We start from the raw sequence: 15,211 nt of genomic DNA, 5'->3' as shown, positions 1-15,211 counted from the left end.
GTAAGATCTCTGACATATTTTTTTTTCATCATTGCTTTAATATGTCAATTCACTCACTTTTTACTGAATGTTTTCATTGATGTTATTGTTTCTATTTGTGTATATATTTATTTAGGGTTTTCTTTGTCAATTGTTATTTACACTTAGGATGGTGGGAGGGTTGGGGACTGTTTTTCTTTAAAATGTGGTTCTGTTCGTGACTACTTTTCTACTTTTCTAACTTTTCTCTATGAGTCACTATAGTTCACCCCTACAATTTTAAAATTTTGAAAAATCAAAGAATTAAAATACAGATTTATACAAAAATATTGAATGTGGCGTGTGGTAAAAATGCAGTATTGATGTATTCTAAGGGCATTTGCCTCACAGCCTTAAAATTTCTGTGAATAATTAATGTTTCAGAGCAAGTTTACTGACTAAATAATACAGTAATTATGATTTTTTTTCCCCTCAAATGAAACTGCAACATCAGATACATCACCAGAACACACAAGTCAATAAAAGGGCTCGTCATCATTTGTTTTGTTAGATGGCTGTGTTTTCTGTCATATTTGTGGTTTTAGCACAGGTCCCTAAGAACTGAAACTGAATATTGTCACATATGTAATGTACACACACGTATGAAAGAGGTCTAATAACTCATGAATTCCTAAAGCAACAGATAAACAACAGAATTTGACATGAGTCTCAGTGAGTAAACAGTCCATGTAATAATGTCTGTGAACCACATGTGCATTGATTATGAAAACTGCAAAGGTTTTATGGGAACCCCAGAAAAAGGAAACAAAACCATGTCAAAATATGTGAAATAAGAAAAGACTGAAAAGAAACAGGAAAATTTTATTGTAATTTGAAGGTCTCCAACAGGGACCAATGGATATTTGTGCAAAAATGCATAATATGCAGTGATGATAACAATACCTGGATCTCTGGGAAACGGACAAACAATGCAGCGTGATGAGCTGTTTTTCACACTTTTCCCTAAATCCAGATGGGATCACTGTTTGGAGAAGGACCCATCAGACTGAACCCACACTGTCTGTTTCCAGCTGTTAAACATGGTGAGTCCGTATGAGTATTGATGGCCATCTCATGGGAGTCACTGGGTGTGAGGATTGCTGTGTGTCGTTGTATAACCGCCATGGAATGTGTAGAATATGTGTCTCGGTCAGGGGTACCCCGCAGCACTTCTTGACCTCCTACCGCTGACAATATTCCTTCCGTCTTGCGCTTTGGCTTAGCCAAATATTTTACCTATTATTTTCAAGTATTTTACCGAAATGGCTGCAGGAGTTATTGTTTTCTTCCACAAATACTAAGCCAATTTTGGTAACAAGGTGCACTTTGTGCAGCAAACACTGCGAGATATTCCCATATTCCCTTTTAAAATGACAAGACCCCATAAACACCGCAACCGAATCCCGGGTCGTTTCCCGAACACAAGGGTGAACACGAGCGAAACACTTTCCGCGGCCTCGCCGAGATTCAAACAAAAACCAAACCTTTGCGGGAAGTTCTGGAGCCAAACACACACGCATTTTCAGAACCGCTTGTCCCATACGGGGTCACGGAGCCTACCCGGTAACACAGGGCGTAAGGCCGGAGGGGACACACCCAGGACAGGACGCCAGTCCATCACAAGGCACCCCAAGCAGGACTCGAACCCCAGACCCACCGGACAGCAGGACCGTGGTCCAACCTGCTGCGCCACCGCACATTCACGAACAAATGAGCCGACGTCCCTCCACACGGTTCAGTATTTCTATGGCGGAATCCCACGAAAGAAGGAAGCTGCTGTACCGGAGAAGGATGGCTTTACGCCCCGTTACTTACTTGGCGTCAACACATTGTTTCACGTGCGGTGTTTCTATTACTTTGTCCACCAATACACAACTTGAAAATCCGCCCAACTAGCGAGAAGATGCAGCAGCTCATTGGGAAACCTCGAATTAGCTTTATACGCTCACAACTGGAAAATACAAGAGCGCGAAAAGCACCCGTATCAGTGTATCTGTCTTCATTAGGTCACCATGGCGTACACGGTTTTTTCCCCACTGTTCTCATGACAGGACGTGATATCTTGGCCCGAGTCGTGACAGAACGCTCACAATAATGTAAGAAAACGAAGAGGCGTGAGCGCGCTCTGCTAAACTAGCGAGTGTCACAGGTGGACAGCGCTGTGCGCTCTGCCCGTCCGCGAGGGGGCTGCAAGGGGGCGGTCGGGCCCGGCGCGGGGGGCTCAGCAGCCGTGGCTGCTTTTGTCCGTGTGAACTGGGGAGCTTCCTGCTGTGGCTGGCTCGCCGCCAAGGCCCAAACCCCAACTCCACCACTCACACCCCTCCCATCCTGGACTGGGCTGAAACACACAACGGAAATTTCCAGGCCTGTCCGGCACGGAGCGCTCCCCCCACCCATCCCCCGTTCCCCATCCAACCCCCTTCCTCAACCCAAAGGGGACAGACAGCAGCTGGAAGGTGAAGTGCGGCCTGCAGGAGACAGAAAGCCCAGGGCTCGCCCGGACACCCCCTGCAGCGACTCGATTGGAGCTTTGGCCAGCTTTTCTTCGCGTCTCCGAGTGTTTGAGGGCTGCCTCTTTTTTCATTTTTAATCTCCTCTAAGGAAACGTACCTCAGCCAGAGTGCGACAGTCGGTGGTTAGCGCTCCGATTTATTGCGTAATTATCCTAAGTGCTTCTTAGTATACTTTGAAAGTGACCTCTCGTGCAAACAGACAAAAGAGATGTGGACAAGTAGTGTGATTTAGTGAACATTGTGTACCTTTCCCACAAAAATTCATCATTTGCTCGCTGGAATTTACAGCCGAATTTGGGAACGGAGATGCTGCAGTAACACGGAGTTCTGATGCTTGTACATGGCTGGAACCGATAGGATAACCCGTGGGCTATTGTCGCATTCACATCTTTGTGGTAGCATGAGGAACATACTTCTTTAACAATCCCTTGCCTCCACATCTGTCCATGTGCTTCCTCCATAAAGACAAGTAAACTGAGACTCCTGCGTGTGGGGAGCACCTGTTGGCCCAGAACTTGTGCTTTTCTCGGGCGCCATATGGGGTTTAGCGTGATCTGCCTTTTACCTCATGCGCAAAACACAATCTTCTGGCAGCCGTACAGGCAAATCCAGCCTGGAGACATTATTTGGAGAGGAGCTGGAAGTGTTGCCAGTTTCTCACTATCTTCCAGGAGCACTGATCTCCCAGGCAATTTCAAAGCCTTCAGTGTAAATTATGCAGTGAAGCGGTATGTTCTCGCTGAAGAGCACAGATATAATCAGATTTGCAAAGGCCAAAATGAAGACACCAGGCGCTCCCCAGCGGGGTGCAGCAGCAGCATTCTGGAGCGGCGTCCCGGCTGTCCATAGCGCTCCACGTCTCAGTCAGAGCTCCGGAGGAGCCCATTGGCCTGTCCTCAGCACCTACGGGAGCATTGTTCTCCCTCAGCCCGGTCGTGGCGACAGAGGACTTCAGCGGGGTGCTGTTCAAACGACTCATCTATGTGTGAGTGTGAGAAATGAGTGTGCGGGGGAGCTTGGCCCTCCGTACGAGTGCTGTTGCGTGCTCGCGGGGAAAGGAAACGCCCGACGTGGACGAGAGAAGGATGCTCTTCGGGGCTGCCGGCATCTTTCTGCAAACTGCTCTGAAGAACAGCTTGGATGTAAGCTCAGCCCAAATCTCCCTAGTTATGGGCTCATGGCCACTGTCAGTCATCTTTACTCTTATTTCTCAGTCACTTATTATTATTACTATTACTGTTGTTGTTGTTTTTGTTGTTGATCTCTATTTCATTCCTATTCATATTCACCGATGCCTTTGCCCAAGGCCCCTCGCAATGACAGAAGACACACTACACTAAACAGCTATACACTCATCCAGATAACAGAGGAATGAAATCCTCACATTCACCTGCAGTATATTTAGAGTCACCTATTGACCTGAAATACACATCTTTGGATTGTGGGAAGAAACCAGAGCACAGGGGGATGACTCCACACTGACTGAATATGTGTTATCGCAATGCCCAGGCTGCGTGAGGGACCCACGCTGCCCTAACAAAACACTCATGAGCAGTGATATGTCAGATGATGAGTATGACAACTAGCCAAAGAGTCCGGAGTGCAGTGAATCCGCAGCAAAACTGTAGACTTGACGACACTTGTGTTTTCAAATGAAGGGTGCAGTGTGTATTAAAAAGTGCATATGAAATGATGTTTTTGTTTTTTTTTATGGGGGTGTGGTGGCGCAGTGGGTTGGACCACGGTCCTGCTCTCCGGTGGGTCTGGGGTTCGAGTCCCGCTTGGGGTGCCTTGCGACGGACTGGCGTCCCGTCCTGGGTGTGTCCCCTCCCCCTCCAGGCCTTACGCCTTGTGTTGCCGGGTTAGGCTCCGGTTCCCCGCGACCCTGTATGGGACAAGCAGTTCTGAAAGTGTGTGTGTGTGTGTGTTTACATGACAATATAAGTTAGAGGTGTTTTTTTATAATTATGGGGAAAAAAAACATAAAATTTCATTGCAAAACATGTCAATACCCGACACCGGGTATCATCGTGGTAATGTGGGCAAATATTTACACTTAGTGTTTATAGAGGGGGGCACAGTGGCGCAGCGGGTTTGTTTGGGACCTGCTCTCTGGTGGGTCTGCGGTTCGAGTCCTGCTTCGGGTGCCTTCCGACGGACTGGTGTCCTGTCCTGGGTTTGTCCATTCCCTCCAGCCCTATGCCTTGTGTTGCCGGGTTAGGCTCCGGGTCGCTGCGACCCTGCTTGGGACAAGTAGTTTCGGATGGTGTGTGTGTGTGTTTATAGATCTCTATGGTTACACAAAAGAAAATATCATGTTCACATGGGGATTGCTGACACTGTGAAATCTTGTTTCAGTCAGTTTTTAAGGTGTGAAACGTTAAACTTACTTTTTAAAAGTGGTTGTTTTTATTTGACAGGGGTGTGGTGGCGCAGTGGGTTGGACCGCAGTCCTGCTCTCCGGTGGGTCTGGGGTTCGAGTCCTGCTTGGGGTGCCTTGTGATGGACTGGCGTCCTGTCCTGGGTGTGTTCCCTCCCCCTCTGGCCTTACGCCCTGTGTTGCCGGGTAGGCTCCGGTTCCCTGTGACCCTGTATGGGACAAGCGGTTCTGAAAATGTGTGTGTGTGTGTGTGTGTGTGTGTGTGTGTGTTTTTATTTGTTTTTCTAGGGCACTTGTTCTCTGACAAACATGTTATCATTACAAATTAGAGTCCGGGCTCATGAGTCCAACGAGACCGATGAACTGTTCAGTGTTCACTTTTGTTCAATACTATATCTATTAACATGTATTAGACAAGAAGCCACTGTGAGAAATACCAGATTTATTTGACATAATTCTAATCATGCTCTAATCTAATCTGTACCTGAGAAAAGGCAATAGTTTTCAGTGAAAAGTTAAATCCGATTGTAATGCGTCAACTGACTACAGTGATTGCTTACCCTGGGGTGCCAAAATGAGGTTCTCAGGAGAACTATGGTGATCTTGTTTTCACTCAGTATCGTATGTAATAATTAGCAGGATTTACATTTATTCATTTAGCAGATACTTTTACAAAGGGAACTTACAATTATTTAACCATTTATACCACCGAGCAATTTAGGATAAGTACATTGCTGAAGAGTACCGCAGATGGAGGGGATAATCAAACCAGCATCCTTTGGGTCCTAAGGCAGCAGCTCGAAGCACTACACTACCGGCTGTCCCTAGATAGTGTATCACCTCACCTGGTGTTTCAGGTGTCAGCCAGGTGCTCATTAAAATATATTCAGTCAAACCTGCAGGACTCTGGCCCACATCAAAAACAATTCCAAAGCAGTGATAGGCGTTTATCACCTTCCTGACATTTTCAGTGTTGCTGCTTAAACTCGCACCATACACTGTTTTCACGTCAATTCAGTGGAAAAATTACAAATGTAAATGTAAAAAATATAATAATCAGACAGAACAGGCAAACATATTTTTTGTTAACCAGTGAAACCAAAAATAAATACTTTTTTGTGTTGAAATCCACCTAATTAGTTCCCTTGTCTCCTGTCTATGTATGCATATTTTTATACTGTATATAAAAAAATAGAGAGAGAGAATGTGTTGTATTTATCAGCACAATATTTGGTTTGGTTTTTGGGGTTGTTGGTTTTAATTGATTTTGGTTTGGTTTGTTGGTTTTGCTTGGGTTTGTTGGTTTTCGCTGGTTTTGGTTTGGTTGATTTGTTGGGTTGTAGGTTTTGGTTTGGTTTGTTGGTTTTAGTTGGGTTTGTTGGTTTTGGTTGGATTTGTTGGGTTGTTGGTTTGTTGGTTTTGGTTGGATTTCTTTTGTTGGGTTGGGTTTGTTGGAGAAGGTAGTTAAGCTTCTTGGTCTCAAGTCATGAAGATATACTGCATGTTGGCTATGCTAGATGTTGTTCTCTATGGCTTCATGTTGTCGGTTGGACTGGATCTTTCTGCACAGTCATTGTAATATACGCATGGGGTATAACATCTTGTCCTGTGTATCTTGAATGTCATTAAGTAATTGGTGTGGGAACACTGCCTCCTGGGAATTAAATATCAGTGTGGCACAGTAGGTAGCACTAGTGTCTTATAGCTTCTGGCCTGTGGGTGCAAACATAGTGCTGGAATACAGTTCAGTGAGTGTGTGTTTGCACACATTTCCTCACAGTCTGAAGACATGTGCTTCACGTGAATTTATGCCAGGCTCTTATGATTCTAAACTCAAGAATATGTACAAACCCCAGATGGTGAAACTGTCAATAACAAATAGTGAGGACACAGTGAATGTGAAAACTGTAGTTATGAATGAGGTAATACAAATAGCCCACAGATATGAATACGAGGTTCTCGTGCACTATGCGCGCGTGTGTGAGATGCTGGCCGCCGATTTCCCACCTCCTGTCTCTGGTCATCAGTTATGCAGCAGTAGTGTACAGTAATGTATATTTGTCTCCCCCCTGTGCCCAAGGGACAAACTGGGAAGTTGAACAGTTATTGAACACACACTTTTGTGAATCGTTTATGTTTCTGCTGAAACATAAGCTTTGCAAATGGACACACTGCCAGCATTTCACAGTCCCCTGGGTCTCTAATCATCGCTCCTGGTGAAGCTGTCAAATTCTCCCCCGTTACATTAATATTACTTTCAACTGTGTTTGCACATCATTAAAATTGATTCTGTAATTAAATTTAAGGAGCAAATATGTGACATCATGCAGAAATAATACGTAAAGTTCTGAATCCCTTTGGATTTGAAATTTAATTTACATGTTACATATTGGGGAAATATTTACAGTAGATAATATTGGAATGAGTCCTGAATCGTGCAAAGTGTACTCACTTCATGGATCTTTGCAAATTACATAAATTGTGCTTCGCTCCTTCCAATGCTGTTCGTGAGGTTAAACATGGTTGAACAGGAATGACCATTTTTGAAATTCATGGGCTCATTTTTCAGATATCTGAATGTTGCAAAAACAGGCTAGATGAACCCATGGTTAGAGGAAGAGGAAGCCGATCACCACAAGCACCCTGAGCTTGTTGGCTCTCTAAGGGAAAAGCAAATTGGTCGTAAGCCCGTGATGCTGTGCGAGAGCGAGGGAGACTTGCTCGGCTGTTTGGTGACACTGGTGCCGGTGAATTGCGATCGAGCGGCAAGTGAAGGCAGGATGGTGCAGCAGGACACGCACCTCACCGGGTGAATTCTTCCAGGCTCCGTGCGGCCCATGGGCTGCGCCAGGCAGGGTGCAGCACGGCATTAATAATACATGGAGTTCCGTACCTCCACAGCACCACAGGGCCTTGAGGCTGAGACTGGCACAACGCAAGGAAAATGACAAAATGACACTGCGCAGAACACACTCGGGCTGGCAGTGTGTGCGCGCGTATATAAACGCAGGCATTTTACATACGAACGTATAGGAAATCGTATAAGCCACAGCTGAACGCTGCGTTCTTTATTTTTGCTCCTTTTTCGCTGCCGTCTTTAATTTCACTCCGAGAATGTGCGAGTGAGCGAACGTCCTCCAGAGGGGCTAAAAAAGAAAAGCAGATTCCGCAAAGCAAGCGACGGAATAGTGCACGCCGAATATTAAAAAATAAAGTACATGGGGAACGGGAACAATGCGACAGGTCAGCTTCACTGAGCAACCTGCGAAAGTCTGGTTAGTGCCATCATGTAGTTTACAACTCGTGTGTTGGGAGTCTCCTCTCCTCTTTTTCTCCTTCTCCTCTCTTTTGTTGTCCTTGGTTTGGTTTTCTGCCCAAAGAAAGCAGAGTGATTGTGAAATGATGTTTTTCCCTCTGCAGGTTTCGCTGGCCTGAAGCCATGCCTTAAGTGGGCGACACAAACAGCGCGGAGGAACGCAGGCGATGGAGCTCGGCGAGGCTTTCGATGCACATGGCGGCAGACAGCCTCGCAGTGCGAGAGGTGAAGGGCTGGACTCAGTGTCTGTAGCTCTCCCCCCTCCAGCTGTCAGCTAGCCCTCCATCTCATGGTGGGTTGCTACGGTGACAGGAGGCCACATGTCTTGGGGGCGTCGTCTTGGTCAAAGGACTCTATTGTTCTTGCGCTAAGCCGTCTTCGCTGTGCTCGTCTGTTTAGGAGAGGGCCTTCCTTCGCACCCTGACGCGCTCACAGTTGCGCCGAGATATGCACGTAGAGGCCGGGTTCCTCGTTCGCACATTTTCCCTCGCTTTCCGTATTTCCGAACACACGTAATTTGACGGAAGTAAACCTGGCTCAAATGTAAGCGATGCACAAGAACAAAGAATAAAATCCGCACTCACAGAAAAACAATCAGTAGGTGCAAAGTGTGTGTATGAGCGGGCAGCTGCAATCTCATCCTTTCCACCAGATGGCGCTGCTGCTCCAAAATCCGTGAGCGGGGAGATGAGCCGCAGTACTGTACTATACTCTATCCGACTCCGCACCTCTGCAAATAAGTCACAGAGGATAAAACATTAATAAAGCAAACACACCTTGATTTATTTGCAGCATGGTTGCTCCAAAAATCTTGGAAAAATCTATATTTCAATAATTACTCTGCAAAATTATTAACTTCAAACTGCGTTAAAACTAAGAAGTTTTTAGTCATTTTAAACTTGTTTTAATTAAAACAAGTTTAAAAAGACTAAAATAGAAACTCCTGTTCAATTCCACTTGATGACTGATTCATCCCAGGAACGTGTGCAACATTTGACATCTTTTTGCCAGTTTAAGGTTTTGTTATTTCTGCTTTGATCTCCTTAATTACAGGACTGGCGCTATTTGGAATAGCCCCCCCTGACAAACACCAGACATCAGCTGTAAACTGGGATGCAAGTTGAACGAAGCCAAATCTGTCACGAGCCATGTAAACACACGTGGCATTCACTCTTCTAAGCACAGATGTCACAAAATAGAAAAATAAAGAAAACCTGCAATTTTTACAAAAAAAACAAAAAAAAGAGAGTGTTGCATCTTTGAAAATGTATTTTGATTATTTGTAAACTGTGGAGCAAGTGTCTGCCTTTTTGATACGTTTTTTTGAACCTTAAATATTTTATTCTTCTCAATCTTATTACTATGATTACCTGTACCCCTTAGCAAATTATGAATTGTTTCACTTGATTTAAACAGATGTAATCTGCGTCTCAGTTTGAAATGGTTATTTTATATTCTATTATGTTTCTGTTTTGGCCCTCTAAGACCATGATACAGACAAATTTATGCAGTATCACAAACTTCGAAACCTAGAGAGAACTGGAATCTGCTTAAAACGGGATCGCTTTTTTTCTTTAATTTTGCTTTGGCTAATTTGAATATTTTAAAGACAGCGAAATTTAATAAACACCCTTACAATTCTGCTAGTTGGGCAATAACGAACAAGTGCACATAGACGAATTTTCAACGGATTAGCACAACAAAATGTCAGATTACCTTCTTGAAACCTTAACAATAACCATATTGTACTTAATCTCCTCAGAAAATGAATTCCAAAGATTATGCCCTGCATGTTAATAATTGCTGAAAGTGACACCATTCTGTTTTTTTGCACTGACATTTACCGAGGGTCCAGATTAATTTTGTCTGTAATAGATATTCGTTCCCACCAGGGGGCGGCAAAACGCTGAGCGGAGCTGGGCCTCCGGGGTTGCTGACAACTCGCAGGTAGGGGGCGCTATTGTAACAGTAGGCCTGGAGCCCCCTGGAGAGTGAATGCAGGGTTTCTGTACTGCAGGGTTTCTAGTCTCTGTCCTAAATGTGTTATTCTGCCTTAGGACAGAACCCTGCTGCTCTGCTGGAGTCTGATTCCCCAAAACCATTTAAAATGAAATAAATATTAAACAGAAATAGAAATATTAATGTCCCCCTTTCCATTGTAAAGTGTCAGTATTTCTGTTATTTTCATTGGATCCTCTTCACTTGTATCTTTTGTGTAGGTTTTTTAAAATCCAGAATCATATAGCTGGCAACTCATGAGAAAATTTTTTTTTAAAATATGGAATGTCAAACATCCTTAAATATTTCAATAAAGCCTAAGTGTGTTTTTCCTTTATGTAAGTATGTTTTCTCTGTAATAATCATGCACTGCCCAGATTTTGGGGAAAAGGCTGAAACATATTGGCATTGTCAACAGCACTATAACTGAATATTTAAGCCTCTAAGTTCATAACCTGTTACACAAAAAAAAAACCTCAAAATAAAGACAAATTAAAATGTATGATGGCTGAAATGTTATAACTGCATCAGGTCAGTTTGAGCAGAAATATAACACACTAATCATTTAACCAGGGGGTGAAACTTGATTTTACCTTTTTGTGTCTCACATTGCCCCGTTAGCTGACTAATTTGAGCTGCGCGCACACACACACACTGAGCTTCACGCTCCACACATCATTATTCTTCCTTGTTATCTTAACGACCGATTTACCAGAACTGTTCGCAAGTTATGTGCTAAGTAATCCGCATGAAACATTTATCATAATTACATTTTTTAGTCTTATGTGAAAAGTCACAAATAAGCAAAAAATGAAGCACTACCTTCTCTTTCAGCCATAATCATCAGCACCAAAATAAAACATTAATAATAAAACAATAATAATAATGTCAAGCGGAAGAAGTGAGTATCCAGTCGAGAGCCGTGCGATAGCTGTAAGAACTGCAAAAGAGAAATAAAGGGAGAGGGGGCAGAAAGCTCTGTGTCAGTGATGCAGCACAACTTGGCCGAGTCCAGGCTACACGCCAGCAGCGAACTGCTCCTTTCGCTCGCTTCCTACACTCTGGACCCTTTACCTCTGACCAGGACACCACAAAAAGAACTGTACTGTGCTGGTATGGTAAATGCCCCATTTCCTCAGCAGTGTCCTCTGTGATCGGATGAATGAATCCTCATAGAGAATGCAGACGGGTAGCTAGTAGTGTAGTGGTTTGAGCTGCCGCCTTTAGATCCAAAGGTTACAGGCTTGAATCCCACTTCTAGCTGTACTACCCTTGAGTAAGGTACTTACCCTAATTTGCTCCAGTTAAATTACCTGGCTGTATAAATGGGCAATTAATTGTAAGCAGTGTAATATTCTACTACACCTGAAACAGAACACTACTATGTGAGTTATTTGACTTGCTGAAGCACTCTCACATACCTTGTCTCTCTGTATTGGCTTCCTATAGCTGCCGAGACCAAATTCAACATCCTGCTTACAACCTACATCATAAAAAAAAGCATCAATGAGGCTGCTCCCCTACAGCTACAAGAACTGATCATACACTACATACCAGCCAGACTGCTATGCTCCTCCACATCTGCCCACTTGGTGATTCCACGAAAAGTCAGAAGCACAAACGTTTTTGGTTCTGGCTCCAGTGTGGTAGAACAAACCCCTCCTCTCACTCAAAACTGCTGAATCTTTGTCCACATTCAAAAAGGGTCTTAAAACTCACCTCTTCTGACTCACTTCACCCATGATCTCTTAAATTCATGTAATGTGTAAATATTCATGCTATGAGACCGTAACTGTTGAACAGATAAACTTCTGTGCAGCTACTCGTATGTTGTATATTGGTCCATATGGTGGCAAATAATTGTACTTACAAATCACATGTCTGCAACTGTCTCTTTCTCCTAATGTGATGAACACATTGTATTTTCTATGAGATGTACATCGCTTTGGAGAAAAGCATCTGCTGAATGAATAAATGTAAATCACTAACATTACAAGGAACTCCGCCATGGATGGCCCCAAGCCCGGCCGAGAAAGGAGGAGGGTTGGGTGTGGAACCTAGCTACCCCACACTGTAAAAACCTTGCCAGCTACAGAAACGCCAACAAGGAAACCTGAAGACGTCTGGAGAGCCCTTGGTGGTGGCGTATGCCCCAGGAGGGATGGAAGGCGTAAAGGAACATTACAAGGAATATTGCATAAGACTCTTAGAATATTAAGTATTACTCAGCATTGATGGCATTGCTACATGCACAATACTGCTATTATGTGTAATGAAATGCATAAAAACACTAGAAACCCTTACTAAAGAAAGTAAGAGGTTTAATAGCTTTCTGAGCAGCAGAAGCATTATTGCTCTAGTGTCAGGACGGCGCACACACATTTTCTAAATTCCATATGCTGCTAAGCATTTAATGTTGTAATACATCTGAAACATGTAATACTCTACCAGTTTTATATGCAGCTACCAGTGTAATTTGTGCTGCTTTAAAAGGTGGCAGTAAATAAATGGAGAATCATGTCCATCTATCGCTCCTGGTCTGTTGGTGAAATGCAGCTGTGATGGTACATGCCCCCACCCAGGGAAATTATGAATTTAGGGCTATTTCAAGCACTGAGTGTCCAGTGCTGAGCATTTTTAGGACAAATTTCTCCAAAACTGAACTTATGACTGTTTAAATTCAACACCTGCATAGGTGAAATAGGTGATAGAAAGCAACAAATATGTGAAACTAAAACCAAGACCATTACAACATGACAGACTGGGAATTTTAACATAATGGTATCACAACAGGTGCTCATGGAAACAAAATCAACAACATACCATGCTACAACAGCTGGTAGAGTAATAGTGTAGTGGTTAAAGCTGTTGCATTTGGATCCAAAGTTCACAGGTTCAATCCCCATACCCAGCTCTAGTACCCTTGAGGAGGGTACTTACCCTAAATCGCTCCAGTAAAATTACCCAGCAGTATAAATGGGTAAATAAGTGTAACCTTAATAAGCTCCTTTGGAGGAAAGCCTCAGCTAGAGGAAAACATCTACCGGTCTGCTCCTGCGCAAAAGTACACACGGTACTTGTACACAAGTGCTCACTCAATACTGCTTGTACAAGGCGGTTGGTATTTGCTGCTTTCGAGTTTCCGCTCCCTAAGAAAACTTCTGCTTGCTTGTTCAAGTAACACTTGTATTTTTTTTTTTAAAAAAAAAACATAGAAAACATTTTTCTTGCCCATACAAAAGTATCTCAGCTGCAACATTTCTAGAGAAAAAAAGTGGAACTACAGGACGTAGCATCTTCACATTTAGCTGACTTTTCTCCAACGTGACCTACAATATTAAATTACCTAATTATTTACCCATTTGTACAGTTGGGCATTTTTACCAGCACAATTTAGGGCAAGTACCTTGCTCATGGGTACCACAGTCAGAGGTGAGATTCAAACCTACAACCTTTGAGTCCAAAGACAGCAGCTCAAAGCACTACACTACCACTTGTCCATTAAACATACACATCCATATACAGGTGACAGTAACCACCCAGACTTTACTTCTATCACCTTCTGCCAGCATTTCTTGGTAAACAAGTCAAGCCATTCTTTGCACAGCCACAAGTAGTTAAGCTTTGTCCTTGCTGCACTGCTTTCAGCATGCAACTCCTGTTCTCTTCCAGCACGTCCCTCTTGGCATCCTTTGTGTCATCCTTTGTGTCATCCTCAGGTGTGTGTTCAGGGGAGTGCGCTCAGGATCACACACCATGTCCTTTGGGCAAAACTGCACTGTACTCCACTTCATTTTCTTTCCTTTTCGCCCTGAGGCGGTACCTCACTGTCTGGACTGCTGACTATGTCTCAAAGTGCAGCTGGTCATGCCGAGTTTGACGATGTTGCAATGTTTATCGCTGGCCATGTGACTGCCCAATGCCTTCCCGCCAAGAGAAGTGTAACAGTCTTTAAAAACATTAAAGAACTTTTGCCGGCCTGTTGATTTAGCAAATGCACCCGCCCAGTACACAACGCACGTTTCTGTCATCATCTCCAATTTGCATTACCATCACTTGATCCAACAATCCTACCGGAATTTAACTGTCGAATCAGTTTCTTCCACTGGCATGACATCTGTGCAACGTAAACTCTTGCAGCATTTTTTTGGTGGGAGGAGAACGATGAGCGGCACCTCGCTTAGGGCAGCCGTTGGAATTGCAGGTTACTACTGCGCTTGTCAGGCTAATTGATAACAGAATGTGAACATTGCAAGTTGGTGTCTGTACAAGTGACAAATTTATCCATTTGGCACTCAATTTTTACGCGCAGGCAGCTTAGGATGTTTTCACATGCTTTTCCCAGTCCCCACCTCGCTGTGTACACACACAGCAACCAATTTTATGCACAGATTTACACTCTCAAAAATGACCCAGGTGGTGGAGGGGAAAAAAAAAAAAAAAAAAAATCTCCCCCAAAAGTGGAAATTTTTTCACCCATTTTCCTGAGCTGAAGGACTTGAACAGATGAAAAATATTTCAGGAAGCAGGGCCACACTCCCAGTTTTATGCCTTTAACATCTAGTAAGTACCCAGGTAAGAATTAAAGAACAACTTCAATAAAGGCAAACCAAAACCCAGAAAACACTACAGCACCCCAAAGCCTGCACCCCACCCAACTTTCAGGGGGGCAGCAGAAGACACTTCGTGCATGCGAGTGAGAGAGAGAGCGAGAAAGACCTGAACACTCAGTGTTAGCAGGCATTAGGCCCTGGTGACAAGGCTCAGGACCAGCGTTCTGAACCAGCTGAAACTGGTCATCAAAAGAACAAAGTTACAGCACAGACAACAGAAAGGATCAGGGCAGTTTTAAGAGATGCACATCCTCGATACTTACGTTTTATTCCCTTACATTTTGGCTTCAAAGCACACCAGTAAATATTTCAGAAAAAGAAAGTGTTCCGCACAGACCAAAACTGAGTGCAGAAAATACATTAACACTACACA

Source organism: Scleropages formosus, chromosome 12 (genome assembly GCF_900964775.1).
Source record: "Scleropages formosus chromosome 12, fSclFor1.1, whole genome shotgun sequence".
NCBI lineage: Eukaryota > Metazoa > Chordata > Actinopteri > Osteoglossiformes > Osteoglossidae > Scleropages > Scleropages formosus.
This window is presented reverse-complemented; position numbering follows the sequence as displayed.